Source organism: Numida meleagris, chromosome 11 (genome assembly GCF_002078875.1).
Source record: "Numida meleagris isolate 19003 breed g44 Domestic line chromosome 11, NumMel1.0, whole genome shotgun sequence".
NCBI classification, from domain to species: Eukaryota; Metazoa; Chordata; class Aves; order Galliformes; family Numididae; genus Numida; species Numida meleagris.
In genome coordinates this window covers 18,314,476-18,335,899 of record NC_034419.1, presented here as the reverse complement: position 1 = coordinate 18,335,899, position 21,424 = coordinate 18,314,476, and the positions used below count along the sequence as shown (strand labels likewise).

The 21,424-nt window shown below is 45.8% G+C and overlaps 1 long non-coding RNA gene across 1 annotated transcript; it reads left to right on the top strand.

The window, feature by feature from the left end:
* Positions 1,241-6,660, top strand: LOC110405108. Its single transcript, XR_002442686.1, has 4 exons — positions 1,241-1,515; positions 2,878-3,099; positions 4,858-4,944; positions 5,589-6,660. It is a non-coding gene; the product is annotated as an uncharacterized LOC110405108 (long non-coding RNA).

Genomic DNA, 21,424 nt, shown 5'->3' with positions numbered 1-21,424 from the left:
CTCCAAACGCCCGTGTGTACGGATATGGGCGTGGGTCCCTGTGTTGCTCGTTAACTCATCGTTAGGCTTCAGAGTCAGCAGCTGCTGACAGGAGGGTGCGAGGCGCAGGTTCCTCTTCCAGGTGCTGCTGGCAGTTATTTGTGTGCTCCGGAGCTGTGGCCCTGCTGGCACGCTGGCTGCAAAGGAAAATATTGCCGCCGTTACGCAGCGCTGTGCCCTGAGGCAGCATGTGCTGCCAGCTGACTTGCACCTGCTGTGTGACTCCTGCTTTCAGGTGGATTATGAACTTCAGTAAAAGTGATGTGAAGGACAAAGGCGCAGAGCCAAAGTGGTGTGTGCTGTGGGGTAAAGCCTTGCCAATGGAAGTCATCCTACCCGTGAGTAAAGCGGTGCTGCTCACTGAAACTGTGTCCGTGTATCTATGGCTGCTTAAATAAGAGACCGGTATATAAGCTAGGAGAAAAAATAGGATGCCATGTCAACCCCGAGAGCGATTTGAGCCTGCAATTCAAGGATTTAACCTGTCTGTTCCCACTGGGAATTAGATATGTCCAGTTCCCGCTCACTTCCAATTTCTATTTTGTCTCTTTTTTGCTTATCCCTGTTTGGACTTGTATTTTTCCCTTGGCTGTGGCAGGACAGAGAACAATTCTCTGTCAGAGTTTCGGGGGGCTCGATGCCGGAGGCCAGCTGGCGCTTTAGCAGCATTGCACATGTCAGCTTTTCTTCATACCCTTAAATCATTATTTCCTATTTCTTTTTATTGTGCGTTTAACCAGACGATGTGAAGGCTGTGGGGAGAGGGTGCTGTATCGCCTCCTTCCTCATGCTCTTTATTAACATAAGATAATGGGAATTCTGCACACCTCAGCAGCCTTAATGCTTCTGTTGACAAAACCCTCCACAAAGCGAGTGGCTGGCGGTTAGGTGGGATGATTTTTTCCCCTCAATCCTTATGTGAAGGCTTCGCAGTCCCGTGGTGGTGTCTGTGGCACACTGCCCTCAGTGCCTCTCCTGGCACACTGCTGGGATGCCAGTGCGATCCCTTTCCAGGAAACGACTTCAAAATGGGCCGTGTGATTTATGATGAGGAAGGCTTAAAATGATGTAACAAGAAGTTAAATATGTAACAAATACGGTCTTTAGTTAATGGCCTAGATCTATTCTCGAGGCGATGATTTCTTTCTTTTTTTTTTTTTTTCTGAAAGTCCAAAAGGTCATTTGGCTAANAGGGTGCGAGGCGCAGGTTCCTCTTCCAGGTGCTGCTGGCAGTTATTTGTGTGCTCCGGAGCTGTGGCCCTGCTGGCACGCTGGCTGCAAAGGAAAATATTGCCGCCGTTACGCAGCGCTGTGCCCTGAGGCAGCATGTGCTGCCAGCTGACTTGCACCTGCTGTGTGACTCCTGCTTTCAGGTGGATTATGAACTTCAGTAAAAGTGATGTGAAGGACAAAGGCGCAGAGCCAAAGTGGTGTGTGCTGTGGGGTAAAGCCTTGCCAATGGAAGTCATCCTACCCGTGAGTAAAGCGGTGCTGCTCACTGAAACTGTGTCCGTGTATCTATGGCTGCTTAAATAAGAGACCGGTATATAAGCTAGGAGAAAAAATAGGATGCCATGTCAACCCCGAGAGCGATTTGAGCCTGCAATTCAAGGATTTAACCTGTCTGTTCCCACTGGGAATTAGATATGTCCAGTTCCCGCTCACTTCCAATTTCTATTTTGTCTCTTTTTTGCTTATCCCTGTTTGGACTTGTATTTTTCCCTTGGCTGTGGCAGGACAGAGAACAATTCTCTGTCAGAGTTTCGGGGGGCTCGATGCCGGAGGCCAGCTGGCGCTTTAGCAGCATTGCACATGTCAGCTTTTCTTCATACCCTTAAATCATTATTTCCTATTTCTTTTTATTGTGCGTTTAACCAGACGATGTGAAGGCTGTGGGGAGAGGGTGCTGTATCGCCTCCTTCCTCATGCTCTTTATTAACATAAGATAATGGGAATTCTGCACACCTCAGCAGCCTTAATGCTTCTGTTGACAAAACCCTCCACAAAGCGAGTGGCTGGCGGTTAGGTGGGATGATTTTTTCCCCTCAATCCTTATGTGAAGGCTTCGCAGTCCCGTGGTGGTGTCTGTGGCACACTGCCCTCAGTGCCTCTCCTGGCACACTGCTGGGATGCCAGTGCGATCCCTTTCCAGGAAACGACTTCAAAATGGGCCGTGTGATTTATGATGAGGAAGGCTTAAAATGATGTAACAAGAAGTTAAATATGTAACAAATATGGTCTTTAGTTAATGGCCTAGATCTATTCTCGAGGCAATGATTTCTTTTTTCTTTCTTTTTTTTTTTTTTTTCTGAAAGTCCAAAAGGTCATTTGGCTAACATTAAAAGTGAAGTTTTTCATATTCAAGGAAATTGAATTTTCAGAAGGAACTCATAAATGCCATCCAGGGAGCCGCATTGCCTTCCACAGCGGCTGTGCTCCCATCAGTCCGGATGTTGCTTTCCCATCTCTCATTTATTACTGATGTAGAAGTAATGTCACAGCTGATGCTTCCTCTGTGTTGTAAATGGTTTCAGGGCAGGGAATTTATTTTCCCTCTCTCCATGCAGTGGCTCCATCCTTCCACACAGCATTAGCTGCGTGCCATTGTCATGCACCTTTTTACTGAACTCACTTTTGAACTGCTGCCGTGTTCCGAGTTTCACACGTTCTGGCAATGCCATTGACAAAGAGGCTTGTCTGGGCTTTCAGAGTGCTCGTGGTTTGTTCTGTGTGCACAACACTAGAGGAGAGCCGCAGGTTTGTAGCAGCCTTGCTAGAGGACAAGTGTTTTCCATATTTGATTTTCCTAAGCAGCTGAGCACTTGTCTGTCATTGCAGGCGATGCTGTCTGTGTTCCAGGCTTCTGCTGTTTGAAATTACACGCCCAACAGGCCCTATTCTCTGCCAAGATCCATGAGGAACTTGTGAAACGCTCACAAATAAACTTCTACACCGCAGCTTACAAATTGGAACTGCCAAGCAAGCAGGAGTGGCTGCAGCAGCTCTGCCTTGGTGCGGCTCCCTGCCGGGACCAGTGTCACCTCCTGCAGAAATGCACAGGTTTGTAGGGATAATGACTGGTAGCTTGTAGCTTTCTTAAAATTCAGGCTTCTGGAATGATACTGTACTAAGAAAATGCTGGGTTGGTTGTTTTTTTTTTTAAAAAAAAAAAGTTTGATTTCTTCTGATTGCATAGAATAGCTTGAAAGGCATAAATGTGATGAACCTAAAACCTACAAGGCAAACAAAAAGGAAATGAAATACAGCAACCACTAAAACTTTGGAATCTGATGTCTGCATTTCTAGGCAGTTTTCACAACAGTAAGACACTGGGAATGAGAATAATGCTAAGATGGGAATTAAAGAAAGAATTTGCTCTTGCAGACTGCAAATGAATGCTTCTCTGTGGTGAAGGAGGTGGAAGTGGTTGTTCTCCCAGCCTGGCACTCTGCACGGTAGCAACAGCTCCAGGAGCAGCTGCTGCAATGCTGCTCGGGCTGAGGGGGAACGCTTCTCTCTGGTGTCACCTGCCATGAGCTGCTGGAGGCAAAACCCCCACAGATGCATTCCAGTCAGCAGTGCTCAGGCAATGCTAGGTGCTCCTCCCAAGCACTGCAGCCCAAGTGGCCTTGAAAAGATCACAGGAAAGCATGAGATTTCCCACCATGTGGACTACACGTTGTCCTTTTTGACCACCTCCCTGTTTTCACCTTCTTCCACGCCCTCTGGCTTCATACCCTTCTTCCTCCACTCTCTTCACATCAGCTTCACCCATCAGCAGTTTTCCTGGGTCCTCTCCATCTCCAAAAGCGTCATCGGGTGTGTGTGATGTTTGCTGCCATATGTGTTTGTGCCGCAGTTGCTGCTCTTCAAACCTTCCAAGGGCTCTCACTGGAGTACCTTGGACAATAACAAAACAATACAGCTCTCCGTGACCTGTTGTGTGTGTCACTGCATTTCTCCTCTGAAGCAGACATTAAGCTGCTTAATGTCCTGAGTGTATGCATAATCCATTACCCTGAACTGTGCTGTGGGACTCTGATACGTCTTTCTGTCAAGAAGTGGTGTCAGGTGGGAAGGTTTGGTAGGAGGGCTGTTACCTAAAAGAAAAGAGACGTGCTGCCGGGCAGGTGGGGATCTGTTGCCCCGTGATCCAACAGTCATAGCTCCCAGCCAATGTGAGATTGAAGAAAGTCTGTAAAAATAGCAACAGTCAGCTGGAATTTTTGGAAGAGAAATGGTTATAGCTGAAGGCTCATTCGTGAGTTAAGTCGAGAAAGAGGTATTGCAGTTTGCATCTTGTGCCAACAGGTTTCTCCTTCGCTGCCACTTTCTGTTCGTGAGCTGAGACACTGTGAGGTTTTCTTTTCACCTGGTTCTGTAGATGTTGTGCATTTATTTTCAAAATGGCACGAGTGTGCTGGATTTATTCAGGAAGGTACCAGAGCTGCGCATGCAAATTGCCTCTGAACAACTGTGTAAGCCAATGACCAATTACATCAATAACTGGTTATTTGCATAATGCATTCCCAATTATGCATGGAGATATAATAATTGCAGGCACAAATGGTGTAAGTGATTGCAGGTGCAAAAGTGTGTGTGCAATCACGTGTACATGGACCACAAAACCCATCTCTGTGTGAGCAGCACTTGCACCAGTCTCCATGGCACTGGTACGGAAAACCTGAGAATTAAGGTCTTTGTTTTGGCCCGGCAGCAGCATTTTACCTGCTGATTGGGATTGCGTTTTATTCAGAAGAAATAAACAGCTCTTCAGTAGTGCCGGTGATTGTGATTCACCCTTCCTTTTATTGGCAGTTGTCTGCATGCAGGCAGAGCGCATCTTCATGTGGAGACTTCTGTAATTAGGAGCCGGGTTGACACCAGGCAGTGTTTTTAAAGCAGGTCAGTCACTTCACACACGATTCCACCTCAGTTCTCTAATGTATTATTAATTGCGAAGCTTTTCCTTTTGGTTGATGTATTTTCCCAGATGATCTGCTGTGTGAATGTTTCATGAAGAGGGACTCTAAGCTCATTTTATCATTTTGCTAGGAACCCCCCCAAAGCTTCTTAGAAAGCCAGAGCGCCTGAAAGAAAATCGGAGTGTTTAATTGCAAGCCTATCATTTGTATTTACTCCGAGAGTAAAAGTGGTAACACGCAGAGCGTGAAACCCTGTCTGCTGGATTCCTGTCACGTGCTAATGGATGAACGGCCGTGAAGGCTTTTCCTCATGGCTTCTGACAGCAGCGCAGTCCATCAGGAGCTGCTGCTGTGGCCTCCCAGTGCGGGGCTGGCACATGCAGGGCTGGGTGCCCAGCTCTCAGCCTCACGCACCTCTTACACCCAGATGTGAGCTGTGAGCAGGTGTGCACATCAGCCTGGGCACTCAGCGCTTGGCCTGCCTCTGGCTGCTCCTTGCCAGTCAGAGGGAGAAATCTCTACTGCTTTTTCTTCTTTTTTTTTTTTTTTTCCTGTACATGCACTGGGAGGAAGCAACTGAGAGGAGGTCAGTTTGGAGCTGAATTTGCAATTCCTTGTGAGCAGGGTATGGAGTCGTTGTTTCCACCTTTGGGAGGAAGGTTGGAGCCTTGTCATCCGCCTCAAGGACCTGCGTAGGTCAACACTTCATTTTACACAGACTCAAGCCTGTTTGAGATACAGCTCTCCTTTACCGGGACAATAAAGTGAGTACAAAAGGACTTGCATAGGAAAACCTCTTGTGGCACTCAGAAGAAAAATCAAAATGAAGAGCTGTCGTAGATTTTATATGCAGTGTGTGTAGCCCTGCTCCACAAAGGCAGGTGCCTGTCATTGCTAAGTAGTGAGATGCAGTGACTGCTCTCGGAGGAGCCGGACAGGAGGGATGCTACGTGTGAGCCCCAGCCTGGCAGCTGAAGAATTAAAGCGCAGCTAACACAGCCCAGGCTATCTGTGCACACAGAGCTGATGTTGCTCTTTGACTCCATTTCCTTCGAGTGAGTTTGTGTTTCTTCTGATGTGGGTGCATGAGAGCAAGTGCAACCTTCCTCTCTTGTAACTCATGTTAATGCTGCTCACTTGGGTTTGTTCAGTACCCAAGCACCACTAGCATATAAACAACTTTTGAGTTGGTTTCAGAACTGCTTGCAATACCAAATGGCACAATCAAGTGTTCCTTCACACCCTCCTCAGCTTCTGTTTCCAGGGTGGCAGCTTAAAACCATGCTCTCTTTTCCCTTTTTACTCACCAAGAATGTTCTGGCTGTCTTAGGAATTCAGTATTTGTTTTTACAAACTTTTTTTTTTCCTGGAGCTTGTTTGTTGAGAACCTTCTCAGTGTGAAATTAACTTTGAATCTCATTAAACTGGTAAGGTATTGAACTGGCATCTGTAGATCTAAAGACCTGCCTTATTACAGAGAAATCCTCAAAGGGAAGTTATTTGGCCAAAACTATGATACTTTTTCTCAGTATTTCTGCATATTAACTTCTGAATATAGAATCTCAGTTATCGTGGGCTTTTGTTTCTGATTCTGTGCGGAAAAAAATGAAAATACTCCATAGTATGCAAAGTGTATGGGAGCCCTTTAACTTTAAAGTGGGTAGTGATACAAAATATTTACTGCATGTTTTCTGTGTCGTGGCATGTTTTTTAAAAAAATAATAAATATAATTGTCCTTTTTTGTTTTTCATCTAACTCCAAGAGAAATATTTCTATTCAGCAAACAGTGGCTATTTGTTGACTGGTACCTACGCTGGTGCTCTCTGTAGAGGCTCCCAGGGCTGAGCTGGCCAGGGTATGAGTTCTCTGGGATCTGTGTGGATGGAGCTGCATGAAAGAGTTGTGATGCGCTGGGGTTGTGTTGTGTTGGGGTTGCAATGTATTAGGGCTGTGACACGTTGAGACTGCGTTGCGTTGGGGTTGCGACGCATTGAGACTGTGTTGCGTTGGGGTTGTGCTGTGTTGGGGTTGCAATGTGTTGCGGTTGCGTGTGAAGGACATGGGCAGTGCCGCCTCCCCACTTCTGTGGGGAGAAGTTGCGCGTCTGTCTGGCACTTCTCTGCAAGACCGAGTGCTTGATGTGCTCAGAAGGCGTGAAGGTAAAGCAGGTCGCTTTGTCCTTCCCAAGCGTGGGCAGGATCTGAAGCTACTGTAGATGACATGCTGCATTTTTATCAATGAAGCAGTGATCTAAAACCAAAATCTGGTTCTTGTGCTCATGTAATGCAATGGACGCTTTGGAACCTATGCACTAAATCAATGGATTCTGTTTTTGTGTGTGTGCTGGGGAGGCAAGTGGCATTGTTTTACAGCAGATACAATGATATTTCTATTTCTAATGGAAAGAATTTTTAATTAAATTCGAATATCATCTTGCTCTAGTGTTAAAAGGCTCGATAATGAGTATGGTATAAGATTCTATGTCCTTTATCGCAAACCAAGAGGAGAAAGAAACACAGAAGTGAAGAGGCTGTGCTGTAGTTAAGCACATGTTGATTGAATTAACTAAATAGCGGAGATTTGATTTTGGATTGGAGATGCCGTGGGGAAGATCACTCGCATTTCCACCTTGCATGCGAAAACAACACGTGAATACTGGCCGAGGGGCCATGGTTGTGATAGATGCCCACTTCCATTGCTTGCTTCCTTGGCCTCCAAAAATGAGTTTCTCTCCTATGAATGCAGATGCCAGCACAGTTTCTGTTGTAGCCATAATCACCTCGGACTGGGGGAAACGCAAAGAAGAAACTGAGAACTGTATTTCACGTGGCTTAGCCTGAACCAAAGCTCTATAAATAGTAAGATAAATATAATTTAAATTCAGTTTGACCTCAAGTGGCAGCTGTGACAAAGCACGGCACGTTTGAGAGCTGGATACAATTATTTGGAATTGCTAAACGCTGTGCTTCTGTCGCGACCTTTCGATTGCACTGCAGCCAGAAGGAGCTCCCTGATTTCAACTTCTGAACTGCAGATCACCCCATTGGAAAGAGACTTCAGAAGCTATTATAATCACAGGGAATATTTTAAACGGTGTGGAAGCCATGAGCAAAATATTTATTTTACACACTTGTCTGCATTTAATCCATAAATCTGTCTACTACGATAGTGTTTTACTGGTGTAGATGAGGCAAGTAAGCTGAGATCATAGCAGACATGTCCTCTAAGGCTTTACAGAAAATCATTGCTTTTTAATCCCTTTATCCCTGTTATTTCCTACCACTGTGAAAATCCAGCGGCGGGGAAAGCTGGTGCGGTGTAGGACAGATGCATAATGTGCAGTGCTAAGCAGGCAAAAATCCTTCTGTTTTTATAATGCTCCAAACACGTTATACATGTCAATGTTAGTGCCGTGCGCCCTACATAAATAAAAACAACAGTGCTCAGTGGAATGTTATACATCCTGGAGCTAACCTGTCTGTATGCGCTGTCTGGGTATCGGTGACTAAGCTTCTAATTAGGGTTAGCCAGGAGTGCAGAACGGAGCAGATCGCAGGGCAGGCACCACCCCAACACGTGCCCGTGTACTGCAAGTCGTGCAGCACCTGAGCTCAAGCCTGGCTTTTATTTTCCCTGCATAAACATCGGGAACTTGCTTAGACAGTAGAATTGAGCCCGGATTTCTGGAGGGCATCTAGAGGTGTCCAGGTGTGTGATTGCTTCCCGCGTCTTCCCACCACAGTGCTCTCCTGGTACAGATGCCGTCAGCTCTGCTGGGGTGTGCGTGCTGCAGGGCCGGGCAGGAACGTGGGTAGGAGTGAGAGGCTGCAGTGTGCGGTGTCTGAGGAGGGGGAAGACTTAAGGATTTCTGATACGTAGCTCACGTGTCCATTAGGTTAGAGCACAGTGGTCTTCTAGTCTGGGGCAAGAGAAAATAGGGAGCATGGAGGTAGCGTCAGTGTAAGATTTCCGCAACAAATGTGTGGGTTCTTTCGGCTGGAATGCCTTAAAACAATTTTTACTGAATCACGTGGCACTTTTCCACTTATTTCACTAAATAAATACGAGTGTTCTGTGCAAACAGCTGCTGCTCCAGCAGGATGCTGTCCTGTGGGTGAGGCCAGCTTTGGCCAGCTGTAACCTTGTGAGCTTTACTTGTAATTTAAGGGGATGAGGGCTGCTGACACCTGGGCAGTGACTTCGCTGTTGGGCCTTGGGATGCTGCATGTGCATAGGGATAGGGGATGAGATGTTCCGTGTCACATCATCAGGGCACAGGTGGCTGAGGGAAAAGCAATGGAATCCTATTCTAGGATTTCAGAGAGAAGGTTCAAGGGTACATCAGTGGCCAAAGCATCTGGAGAGATGTACATGGGCACTCATGTGCTTAGCAAAATCTAGCACCAAAAAGAGGTATTTTTGCTGTGAAAATCCACGTGAGGGCCCCAATGTCTCCATGGGGAGCTGTTTGCCCTCGGGCACAAGCAGTGAAATGTGGTAGGACAGTGAAATGTAGGGGAAAAGGCTTGAAATTAAATAATTCCTGTGGATTTTTGTAAGCATTGAGCTTAATAGAGCACTGTGGCTGACCCCTCAGGAAGGCTAGGACAGCTGTAAGGGCAGCTTCTCTACAGCCTGCTCCCATAACATCTAATTGGTTTCATATCTATCAAATACTAAAAGCCCTTCTTTAAAGCTGTGCATTTGTTTTTAAATCAAATAGATTTATTCTTGATGTCTTGGGCACGTTATTGCAGTAACCTCATCTTGGACCAAAACTTTGGCAGAACACACTCATCCGTAATGAGGACTTTGTGTTCTGTGGAGGTTTTATTACAAAAGAAGATGAACAAGTGTATTAGGAAGAAAGGGGAGAAACAGAGAAGACGACTTTTTTGGCAAAGCTTAGTGCTACAGTTCTCATTCCTCTGGTTGCAGCTCCCTTTAGGCATACATCTCAGTGACTTGTTATATTGTGCTCAACTGTTGATGCTTCCCAAATTTGCTCTTTGATGAAACAGGCATTTCTGCAGGTTCCCCATAAAAATGACTGATTTGGGTTTTACCAGGAACTCTGGCACCTCTCCATTATAAGAAAGGATTACATTTTTAGAGAGAATTAACAAGACATGAGTAGTGAAGCACTTGAAATGTCCAGTTTAATTTTCTCTCTTCCTGCAAACAAGCTCATACGAGCAGGTTTTTCAGAAGTCCTGAAATGAAAGCTTCCTGGAAGAAACACATTTCCCTGTGGGACCACACAGCTTTCAGTCCTGCCTCTGTGTGAAGGTAAGAAAGCTCTGTTTTCATTTACTATTTATGAGATGTGCATTCGTATTACAAAGTGACCATAGGATTCTGGGCTTTTAAGAATCTGCAAATGAGATGAAGCTCATTATTTTTTAATGTAAAAAGGATTATTGTGATCTTAGTGACAGGATATGTGACCTCAGATATGTGTCTTGCTGTAGGATATGTATTGAGGCTTTTCCTTTAGGAAGGCGATAAAGCACACACAAGTATTTTCCACATTCTGTTCAGCTTATAGCAACGTTTATTAGAAATAAAACCGAAAGAGATATATATATTTTAATTGCAGACCATGACTTACAGGAAATCACCCTCCTCTTTGCGTGAATTTTACTATTGAGATAAATGCAGGGGCACATTTTCAAAATAAAGACTCATTATTACCAGCTCCTGTCTCCATGCACAAGAGTCGTTCTCACGGTCCTAAAGGAAAGCAGAGTCTGATATTCAAGGAATCTCCTGTTCATATTTCCCCCAGTAAACTGGGGTTTCCTTTGCAGGTGATGTTACTGGGTGTCAAGCCACGGCCCTTCTGTGGCAGTGACGTGTGGGGTGTGAGCCTCCGACTGCCTCTGGTTGTACTGGCTGATCTGTTGGTGCTAGGTCCTGCAGGTGGGAAGCTCTCTAGTTGTTGTGGTTGCTGTGCAGGTCTCCCTGAAGCAGGTTTGTTGTGTGGGGTTCTATAAAGTGTTCTTGGAGACGGGCTCAGAGACACCCATGGGTGTCTGTGCTCCTCTGTGTCCATCCATGTGTTCCATTGGTTCTCCCATCCCTTCCATTAAAACAGCACTGCAGAACTAATGCAAAGCTGGCAAGAGTGAAGGGATTTATGAGGGAAGCCTGTTTAGATGTGTTTATTAACCAGAAAAGCTGTATTTTCAACACTGCTGATTGCTGCGCAGATGCTATTCCTTGGTTTTGCACGCTCAAATGGTCCCTGTTTAAAATGACTCGTTAATAATTAACATGTTCTCCCAGCAATCCACAGAATGACTGGAAGCACAGCACACGAGCTTTCTAGCTTTATTTCTTGCAGGTATTGTTGGGCCTGTCCCCTTCGATGCCTGTCTGCTTCGCTGATGAAAGCTGCCCTCGGAGCCTGCAGGTTGCACATAGGTTGTGTGCACAACCCGGATGTTATTTAAAGAAATGCCAACAGGTAGGAAAGGTGTTCTGCTTTTGGGAGAACGTGCCAGATGAACAGCATGCCAAAGACAGCTCAAGATATTGCAGAAAATAGTAAATTAAAATGAAAATGTCACGGGAGAGAGGTGCAGCCCAGTTGAGTCAGCCCCATTGCATGTCACTGTCACTGCTTGGTTTTCAAAACCAGAAAAGCTTGAAGTAAGGCAGGATTTGTCAAAATGCCCTTAGGGATTTGGGTGATCTGCTCCCAGCATGTTCGCAGCCCTTAGGTGCCTTTTAAAACCCTGGTCTAATTTCCTTCGCTCGATTCTTCCTCTCCTGAGCTCATGCTCCACAAGTGCAGTAATTGCAAGCATTTGTTCTGAGCCATACAAGCTTGGGCTCCACGAGTTTTATTTACTGCAATTATATCTGGCAGATAATTTCTAATAAACTCAGGAAAATGATAAACCTCTTGCTAACTTCACCAACAGAGAAATAGGGCAAATTGATCAAATAAGCTGCTTCCTACATAATCAAAAATTACTATGTGCATAACATTTTGGAACAGAAATAGCTCTGATGAAAGAATGAAGGCAAGGAGGAACTTGCTAGAGGCATCTGGGCAGAGTTTTAGAGTTTTGGTCCACTTCTAGCAAAGAGAATCTGCTCGACCCTGACGTGAGTTACCTGGCACTCGTAGGGGAGCTGCAGGATGGCACGTACCTTCACCTCCCCATTGGAAGCATGCTGCCTTGTTTTGGGATGCAGCCTTGGAAGGATGGAAACCCGTATCCGCCCTTCTGGTTGATGACCAATCCCAGTCCTCTTATGCCAGCAGAGAAAACTTCTCTTCCTTTCAATATATAAAATTAAACCAGAGCGTTCAAAATATACCATGTGAGGTTTGTTCCACATCTCGTTTAAGTGAGCATGTGATGGCACTGAATCTGAATTTCAAATAGCTGAACTCAGGTATTGGGTTTTTCTAAAATGAGCTTTTAATAATTATTGAGCTTTTTCATCTCTGCTGTGTAGCTTAATTTACATTCAAAATTTGAATTTCATCTGAAATTCTCAATCTAGCAGTGTTAACATCTCTCTGAGATAAGTAAACGATTGCTACAAATTAGGCCTGGGCTTGGATGCTGCAGCTGATTAACATCACATAAGGACAATTAGCAGTATTTTTAGGAGGGGATAGGAAGAAATTATCGTGTGCAGTTGAAGCTGTAAAGAGAATTTTAGGGCGGTATGTAATTAGGCAAATTAGGATAGGGCAGTGGGCTTAACATTCATACCTTGATGAAATGTATATATGAATTCCTTCAGGAATATATAGGTTCTTTAATGACTACAGTCTTCCGTATCTTCTAAAAGATATATTTACAAAACAGTTTAAATGACAGATTCATACAATATTAACGTGACACCCGTTCTAAATGGTCTGGCATCACCTGGAAAATTCATGAGAGCTTCTCTGCCTGAACCCTGAATTTCTGTCTCATTTGAATTTGGATATGAGGAAAAGATAGCTTGGAAAGTGGGAGCATAAATGTCACCGGTTTGAAGAAAGCTCATAGCAGCTCAGGATCTTTCTGATTTTTACGGTAATGTTTGCATTTGATTCTGATGCCATTTCTAAAAACCATTTGCGTGGCTGTGGTTGAAGGAGCTGCCGTAGGGCTAGGAACGTAATGTAAAATAATACAAACAGAGCTTTCCCATTTCCCAACCTGAAGTGTCATTACGTACGACCTTGTGTCACTTTATGCTTCTTTATTGATCATCAGCTGAGGGCTGAAGAAAGCTTTGTCTGTAGGCTGTGCTGCGGAGAATGGCAGCAAACAGAGAATTGTAAAGGGCTGCTCGTCGGTCGTGGCAAATGTTCTCCTTTGGAACCTCTGTTGTACTCCCAGACTTGTGCCTAAGCCTAGATGGAGAATAATGTTACTAAGGCTCCTATTTTCCTTCTTATCTGCTTACCAGAGGTGACAGGCTGTGAGCTGGAAATGCTCCATCTCCGCTCCCTCCCGCAGCACCTGGGCTGTGTCCCAGCCACGTACCGGCTGAGCCTGCGCTGCGCCCGGCAGGTTTTGGAGGTTTGTCCTCATGGGACATGGAATGTGGCCGGGCTCGTATGGGGTGTGCTGGGACCATGCTGGATCCGTGCAGTGTTGTGTCAGTGCCAGGTCCATGCAGTGCCGTGTCAGTGCCTGTGCCTCTTGGCTGCAGCATTCTGCAAGGCCGGTGGCTGCAGATCGGATGACGTTCTCCCTGTTTTTGTCATTTTCTCTGCGCGTTTTCTTCTCTGAGCTGGCCCGATACTCGATCCCCGTGAGTTTCCCAAACAAAGAAGAGCAATTATGGCCCCTGATTAAAAGCCTCAGCAGCACGCTGTGCGCAAATCAAGATAACCATTTATCAGCACTGTTCCCTTTCTCCCTGTGAGGACTCAGGCTTGGTTCAGGTTGCAGAAGCGTTTGCTTTGCTGCAATTCCAGCGTGTTCAGGTGTGAGGTGGCGGTAGGGAAGGAGAAAGCTGTGGGCCTGCAGTGGGAAACAAAGGCTGCAGCACAGGGTGGGAGCCGTCGTGCTGCCCAACACCGTGCATTGCATGCTCCTGCAGTGGGGACGGCCGAGTGACATGGCTGGGATCCATGCTGCAGGCAGCCGCGTGCTGCTGCTGCCCTTCCCCGTGTGCCATGTCCCAGCACAGCTGCCGCTGCTGCGGTCACACCGGAGAGATAACACAGATGTGTGTCTTTTATTTCCAAGGAGTGTTCTCAGCGCTGTGGTTATCAGCACTTCTGTCAGAAGCTGGAGTGCTCCAGCTTGGGCACTAAAGTAAATGAGCAAGCTCGCTTCAATAAAAGAAAGGCAAGAAAAAGATTCCCAGTGTCACCCTCTAACAGTGCTGCCTGTCTCTGCCCCTCCAGGAGTTTTGGAAGGCACTGTGTGTGCGTTTAACTTGCGTGCCTACAGCTCAGGAGACTTCCTTGATTACCATAAGGTGCAGGACTGAATGGATCAGGGTACAAAGCATGTCCTGATGGGCTCTGCCACGGTGTCCCTGTGCTGCTGGTGCCGGACTGGTCCCTGCCAATGAATGGGACAGGCACCAGCGAGGTCATTGCTGTCATGGTCTTCTCTAACACGGTGAGATTGCGCTGCCCGAGATGATGGGCTGCGTGTCGGCAGGGAGCCAGGGGCAGAGTTATGGTTCTGCTGGCACTCAGATCTAAGCAGCTGTCTCCCATCAAAGCATTAAAACTTTTGTTTTTCTGTTCTCAGCAGAACACAGTGGCCTTGTGTGTTGTATATCATACCGGAGGGAGCTTCCAAAACGCCACCCTTAAATGTGTTTTTCATGAATTTTTAGATACTTGATATATTTTTCCAATATTTCTGCATCACACTGGATGATGTTATGGAGTGCTAAGTATTCTCTCATATCATGTTACTACGAGCTATGTCCTTTGAAACGCTTGACCAAATTCATTATGAAATAAATTTCATATGTATTGCTAAACTTTGTTCTGCTGTAGAAATATTCGACAGAAATCCTTTATCTGTCCTGAAACTTCAAATAAATCTTTTCTTCTTTTAAAATAACCTTTGCGATGTTTTTCATCAAAACAAGTGAAATAGCAAGAATAATAAATGTTGTAGGATTTGTATCCTGTATAGTTTCCTGCTTCTCCAAATGCATTTGGAGGTGCTGATTGATTTGTAACAGTGCTTGAAATGTCACCGGGAGTGAATGAAAAATACACTGCTCTAATGTATGTCCAAGTTGAAGTTGGCTCAAAGTTTTAACCTTTAGGGATGTTCTTTGCTTTTTTTGCTGCTTTTAACTTTTCACGGCAGCTAAATAGCTGGAAAGAAAACAGGGAACAGAATGTATGTGGAGGAAATTAATAAATTATGCTCTTGTTTTTTGGCACGTTTACAACAGAGACGTGTTAAAACTTCAAGTCAATGACAGAAGAGGAGTGCTCTATTTAAAACCTGTCTGTGTGGGTAAGGAGGGATGCTGCCTTGGTGCATCCCGAAGGGCGAGGGCCCGACTGCATTTTGAGGGCAGTTTTCATGGAAGTGAAAAATCCCCATCCGCAGCCGGGGAGCACAGAAGTGCATCTTCTTCAGCTTGTTCCATCTTCCCTGCCAGGCGTGGTGCTGGGGACGTGGTGCTGGGACGGCTCTCCCTGACCTGGGCAGGGGTGGGAGATCCACAGCAGCATCCTGGCAGCGCTCCTCACCCAGCTGGGTTTGTTGTGCTGTTGTAGACGCAGTGTGTCCATGAACTGGGTGATGTTTGTGTGCAGATAGCAACGAGGGCTTCGCCTTGTCTGGAATTTGCAGTAATGGAAATTGCAGAATTAGGTAAACATTATTTGAAGCCTGGCCAATTTGTGGTACACTGGGAAGACCCTTCAATGGCGTTAGGCCTGCTCCGTGTGTTGTCCTCATTCCCTTTTCTTGCTCCTTGCATTCTGCTCTTCAGTTCTCTCCTGTGGTCAGAAGCACATGCTGCCTCCTGGGGTTGCTTTGTTGGTTTGGGTTTTGCTTTGTTTTCTTTTGTTTTTCTGATGAGTTTACTCCCTGGCGTATAAAAAACAATTAAAAAACGTAGACATCTCTCTGATGAAATTGGCCTGAAGTTGCTGATGGGTGATATGCAGCCTCAAGAGCTGCTGCACTGGGGGAACTGCACGACTGCTGCACCCCATCTCCCTGATCTTCCATCCTCAGCAACCACTGATGGCTGGGCAGAGCAAAGCCGGAGTGGCTGCAGAGCAGTAAGCTGTAGCTGAGCGTGCTGGAGTTGCGTTACACCACCTCTGCAAATCGTCCATGTGATGTCGGCATTAGCAGAGAGTTTACATCACTGGAAACTTTCTCAGTGCTGGCAGCAGAATCGTGTCAAAATGCCACCAAATGTCGTGTTCCACCTTCAGCGTGGGGTTTGGTGGCAGCGCACCCAGGGAACTCCCCTTTATCGATCCCCCCCGATGGCTGTGCCCATCGCAGGGAATTGGATGGAGCCATAGGGTTGGCTGCAGTGAGAAGAGAGGAACGAGGGGTGCTGTGCAAAACCCGTTCCTCGAGGTCTTTGGATGGCTAAGAACTAAAATCAGAACAAACCTGCAGGTTGTCCATTCCAGTTCATGCCTGCACTGAGGCTTGCTGCCCTGTCAGGTGTGGAGCAGGCAAAGCCCCTCCTGCTGTGGATGCCGAGTTTGGAGCAGGGTCAGGAGAGAGCTGTGTTGCAGTTCGGTGAGACTGCTGCAAAGTGTCTGGCTTAATCCTGGCTGTGTAATGGGAGGGCTCTCTCACCTTGCTTCTAGGATATTTTTCCAGCAGGAAAAGATTCCAAATGAATTCACCTGTCTCATTTCAGCCACACGATGTATTGGTCCAACACGAAAAAATCAATGTTGAACTAGAATTTTGTGGGGATGGAGAAAATCCGCGGAGATTGCATTTCTGCTTCAGTGCAATTTCATGTTTTACTGCTGCACAGACTTGCTAGTTAATAAGGTATCCTTGAATATGAGGTCCAAATGACATTTATTGCTGGGCAAGTACATACAAATCAATACTTATAATTTTTATTGGTGACCACGTACTATCTCTGGTATCATTATAACTATGTCTGTCATTGATTGACAGTAACCAATAGTCATCATTATTTTCTTAATTCTGGTCTCTCAGAACTCCTCAGGGTCGCTGCCGGTAGGTTCACCTTGGTGAAGAAACAAACTTGGCGTGGAGCAGGGATGCAGCAATGCAAGGGCTGTGCTGTGGCCAAGCATCTTTGTTCGAGACCCTCTCCACCAATAAAACCATCCCTTTGGTTCTCATGAAATGCTGGGACCCAGCACTGAGCCACTTGATAGTAAGTCTTCCCCTGACTTTGTGTTGGAATGATGGCAGTTAATGATGGTTTTGTACTTGGCTGGGGAATGGTGATAAGGAGAGAACAGCATTGTATCCCTTGGAGATGCAGCAGGTACATATCCTGGATCTCTGTCCTGGCTTTTGATCTGAGGAACAAGAAGGAGATGACTGAAATAAAATTAAGGGGTAGAAGCAGATTTCTGGGAGGGGATGCCAGGAGGGCTCCCCACTCAGCCGCCTTGGGGCTGCTGGGCTTGGTCCTGCAGATGCCAAATCTCTATGAGCCGAGTTAGTTAAACTGCCTGATTACATACTTAGCTTTCAGATCTGATTAAAAGGGTTTGATTGCTGAATTTGAACTCCAATTAGTTTAGTGAGGGCACCAAAACTAATGACATTTACACGAATTAGCTTCAGATATCAGAATGCAAGGATGACATAGAGTCTTCGCTATGTCTGTAATAGGAAACTCTATAATACATTGGACTCTCTAGAAACTCAGCTTCTTATGTACTGCTCATTAAAAAAAAAATCTGCTTTTACCTTTACATATTAAATCTCTCATACATTTGCTGATATTCCTCTGTGTGTTAGTCTCACGGCTTTTTTTAAAGAGTTTTGAATTATTGTTCCAATTATTCATTGAAGCACTATGAGCACCTGTTCAACTCTTATATTCTTTTCTGGCATTTCTTCATTACCTGTGGGAGGAGGCACTGGAAAGGCGGTTCAGATGCAGGTTATAAAAATACCACAAAGGCACAGAAAACATTTCTTGGAGGAGTGCTCTGTGAATTCTTGTGTATTTCTTTTAGAAATGTCCCCCTGTAGTTGGGTAGAGTTTTTCAAGGGCCATGAGGATTAACTGAGGAATGGCTGCAAACGGAGCAATGGCCTGCAGCTGTGAGGCAGTTCTGCACTGCAGGTGGGGCTGGGTTTCCGGTTAAGAAATCAAATGGCTGGAGATGGACGTGTTTAGGTGAAGGTTCAGGGATGCACAATGATATTCATGTGGGTAAGTGGCTTCTGCTCAGCTCTGTGGGCTGCCTGCATTAGGGACGACGCTGTTATCGCTGCTCCGTGCTTGGAAACCAGTTTATTGGCTGGCTATGGAAAGCCTTCTGTTAAGATTAAATCCTGTGTCCCTGAAGACTGAGTTTTATGTTAGCTGTAAATCAGTGTGGAATTGTTAGGGCTAAGGTGAGGTTTCGGGTTAGGGTTCAGCAAAGCATCCTCAGGAACCCATTTTATTCTTGATCCTGTAAATCCCTGCTGGGGATGAAAGGCTAATCGGTGCTTATCGTGTGATAGCGGTGGCTCCTGGGGCTGTTTTACGCCGCGGTTTTGTTAAATGAATTTTCAGAGAACCGAAGTACTCAAGAACTTGATTCATGGGTGGATCTTGGCCCATGTTTTTATAGATCTTTAAGGAATCACTGGAAAACCTTTTTCCCCGGGTTTTGAAAGCCTAACCCTATGGTACCTGAACTGCTGGCACAAACCCAGCTCAGAAGGCAAATACGAACCATTTGTCAATGAAAGCAGCAGCACGTATTTAGCCCTGCAGGCTTTCAAATATTACCCGATAAAACAAGCTTCTCTATCCTTTTTGAAACCCCCAAATCATGTTTCTGGACCGCCGGTGGTTGTTCCTCGGCTCTGTGAGGAGGTGCTTTGCACAGCTGAAAGGCCCTCGTTGTGACAACCTGAGGTTTTCTTGGCTTGAAATGCTGATCTGGGCCAAATTCCAAGCATCTGCTCATTTAGATTAATATACTTTAAATTAAGAGAAATTAAAGATGAAGATGTATTATCAGTCTTTAGCTCTGTGTATTGCTGGTTCGTGCTTATGATTTTGTCATTGCGTTGGTTCTCGAGAAGTAAAAATGGCTTTTAATAATTTAATTTTTACTTTATTGCGTTCTCGTGTTGCTTTCTTGACCCCTTATCTCTTCCCTAACTCATTATAGGGCTTTGTTTTTTCTTTGAATATATATGCCTTTAGAAATATTGCATAACTGAGTTCCTTTCTCCTGGACAAGTGGATTTACATCTGCAGTTCATAGTGAGATGGACCTGCCAGCACCTGAGTGCGTGATGCCCGTGGTCTCTGGCAGATGCCAGCCCTGGTGGCTGTGTGTCCGCCTGTTGGCCTGAGCCCCCTTGCAGCCCCTGCTCCAAAGAGCGTGCTTCAGGCACTGTAAGGTTTCCCTGCTTGCTCCAGCAGGGGCTGAGAAGCAATAGATGACCTGGTTCCTTCCCACTTGGTCCACCACGCAGAACTTTCATAGGGACCCGTGTGTTCATAGAGCAACAGATAAGTATGCTACTAGCAAGCATCTCATAGAAATGGAGGGTTGTTCTGCTGTAACATTCTCAGATTATTACACTTCTCCATTTTCACAGCTTCTAAAACGGGGCTTTGAAACCATAAGCTGAATTTTGGGTGAAAGCAGCGTGTTACTGGTGCATCTTCTTCTTCAGTTTGTGTTTGCACACCCAGACGATGACTGCTGGGAAGTATGGGGGTCGTGCCCTGGCGGTCTGTGCTTTTAAGGGCTGCAGCAGTGATTTCCGAGCAGTGACAAGCTGTCCCTGGGTGTAGAACAGCAGTGTGGTCTGTGCCGTGCTGTTCTTGGTGTGTGTGTGTGTGTGTGTACATAATCATTTTGGTTAAGTACAAAAAGTAATATTCTATTCATTTAAATATTGTACCATCTGACATGGCTGCAGCGCGCCGATATTAATGGCTCACTTGAGGCCAATTCTTCTCCTCCAACGGCTCTTTCTATTGCAAATCCATCATGCAGGCAGCGGGCGAAGAGTTATCATTCACTTTTTCTTTTTTTTCATGAAGGACAGATATTGATATTCTCCTAAGATGTGAAAATAGATCCCCTCATCAGCAGTGCTTAGCATACTGGCTGCATGCACGGGCTGAGTCCAGCAGCGATGCTGTACAAGAGAAGCCCAGCATAGCATCGGAGCGTTTCATTTTCCCATAAATCAGTAATGGGAGCAGTTGGGTATTGCATTTCTAGCCTAAAAAGTTGGATTTTTGTTGAGTTTCGCGTTCTTCATGCCCGGTGTCTAGCAGGGTACATATTTCAGTCTACGTAATATGAGTGCAAAAGCTCCTGTGTTTTGAAATGGCTCGAACTTCAGTTGGAGGGGGTGGCAGGTGTCTGCGGGTAGCCCAAGGTGTCACTGGTGGGGCTGGCAGCACCGGGCTCCTCACAGTGGGACCCCGAGCAAGTGGCTTGGGCCTCGTGCTTCCATTTTTCATTAGTGACGTGCACAAAAAGCTTCTTTCTTTTAATGTGTCATTCTCTCGCTTGCTAGCCATGGATGTTTGGGGGCAGAAGCCTTTCCAGCACACATCTACTGGCACAGCACAAGAGATGCCTTCTCTTGGCCGAGGCCTCCAAGCCTTGCAGGAGCTCAGTGCCCCGCGTCCCCAGAGCCAGCAGCAGGCAGCAGTGTCCGTGTGAGTGTTACTGAACTGCTCGAGGTGCAGACCATTGCTTAACATAAATGCATCCAAGGATGATACAAAATACAGTGCAAGGTATCATTAAAAAACTAAACCTGTATTGTTTTTGAGAAATCCAAAAATGTTCTCCTTCAGTGGAGTCTGACACTTAAGAAAGTATCTAGCAAATACTGGTAAAATTAATGGACTGCTTTTGGCTGGTGGGTCTCCAGTGATGGCTGATTTGGAGTAGCAATGAACACGCAGTCTTGGTGCTGCCAGCTAAGGTCTGAGCATTACTGTGCGGGTCAGAATTGATTGATTTCCTTGTCTAAATTATTTGCAAGCTTAGTCATTACTTTTGTAGCTGATAATTTCACTGGAGCTTGGGACCTGCCATATTATGGTTTATAAAAGTTTAACCATCGGTGAACTCTTAGGCAATAAATCACTGTGGTGTTGCATTGCTCTTTAAACTCGACGGAAGCGCGCGGCTGAAACGTCAGGAGGAGCACAGAGGATTGCAGAGTGCAGCCTTTGGTGCGGAAACGCTGCAGCAAGTGTCAGGATTCATGTCCTGGCCCATTACAAGCCTCAGTGTTATTTAGATGAGGGAAAGCAAAGCTCCTGCAGACTCATAGGCGTACTT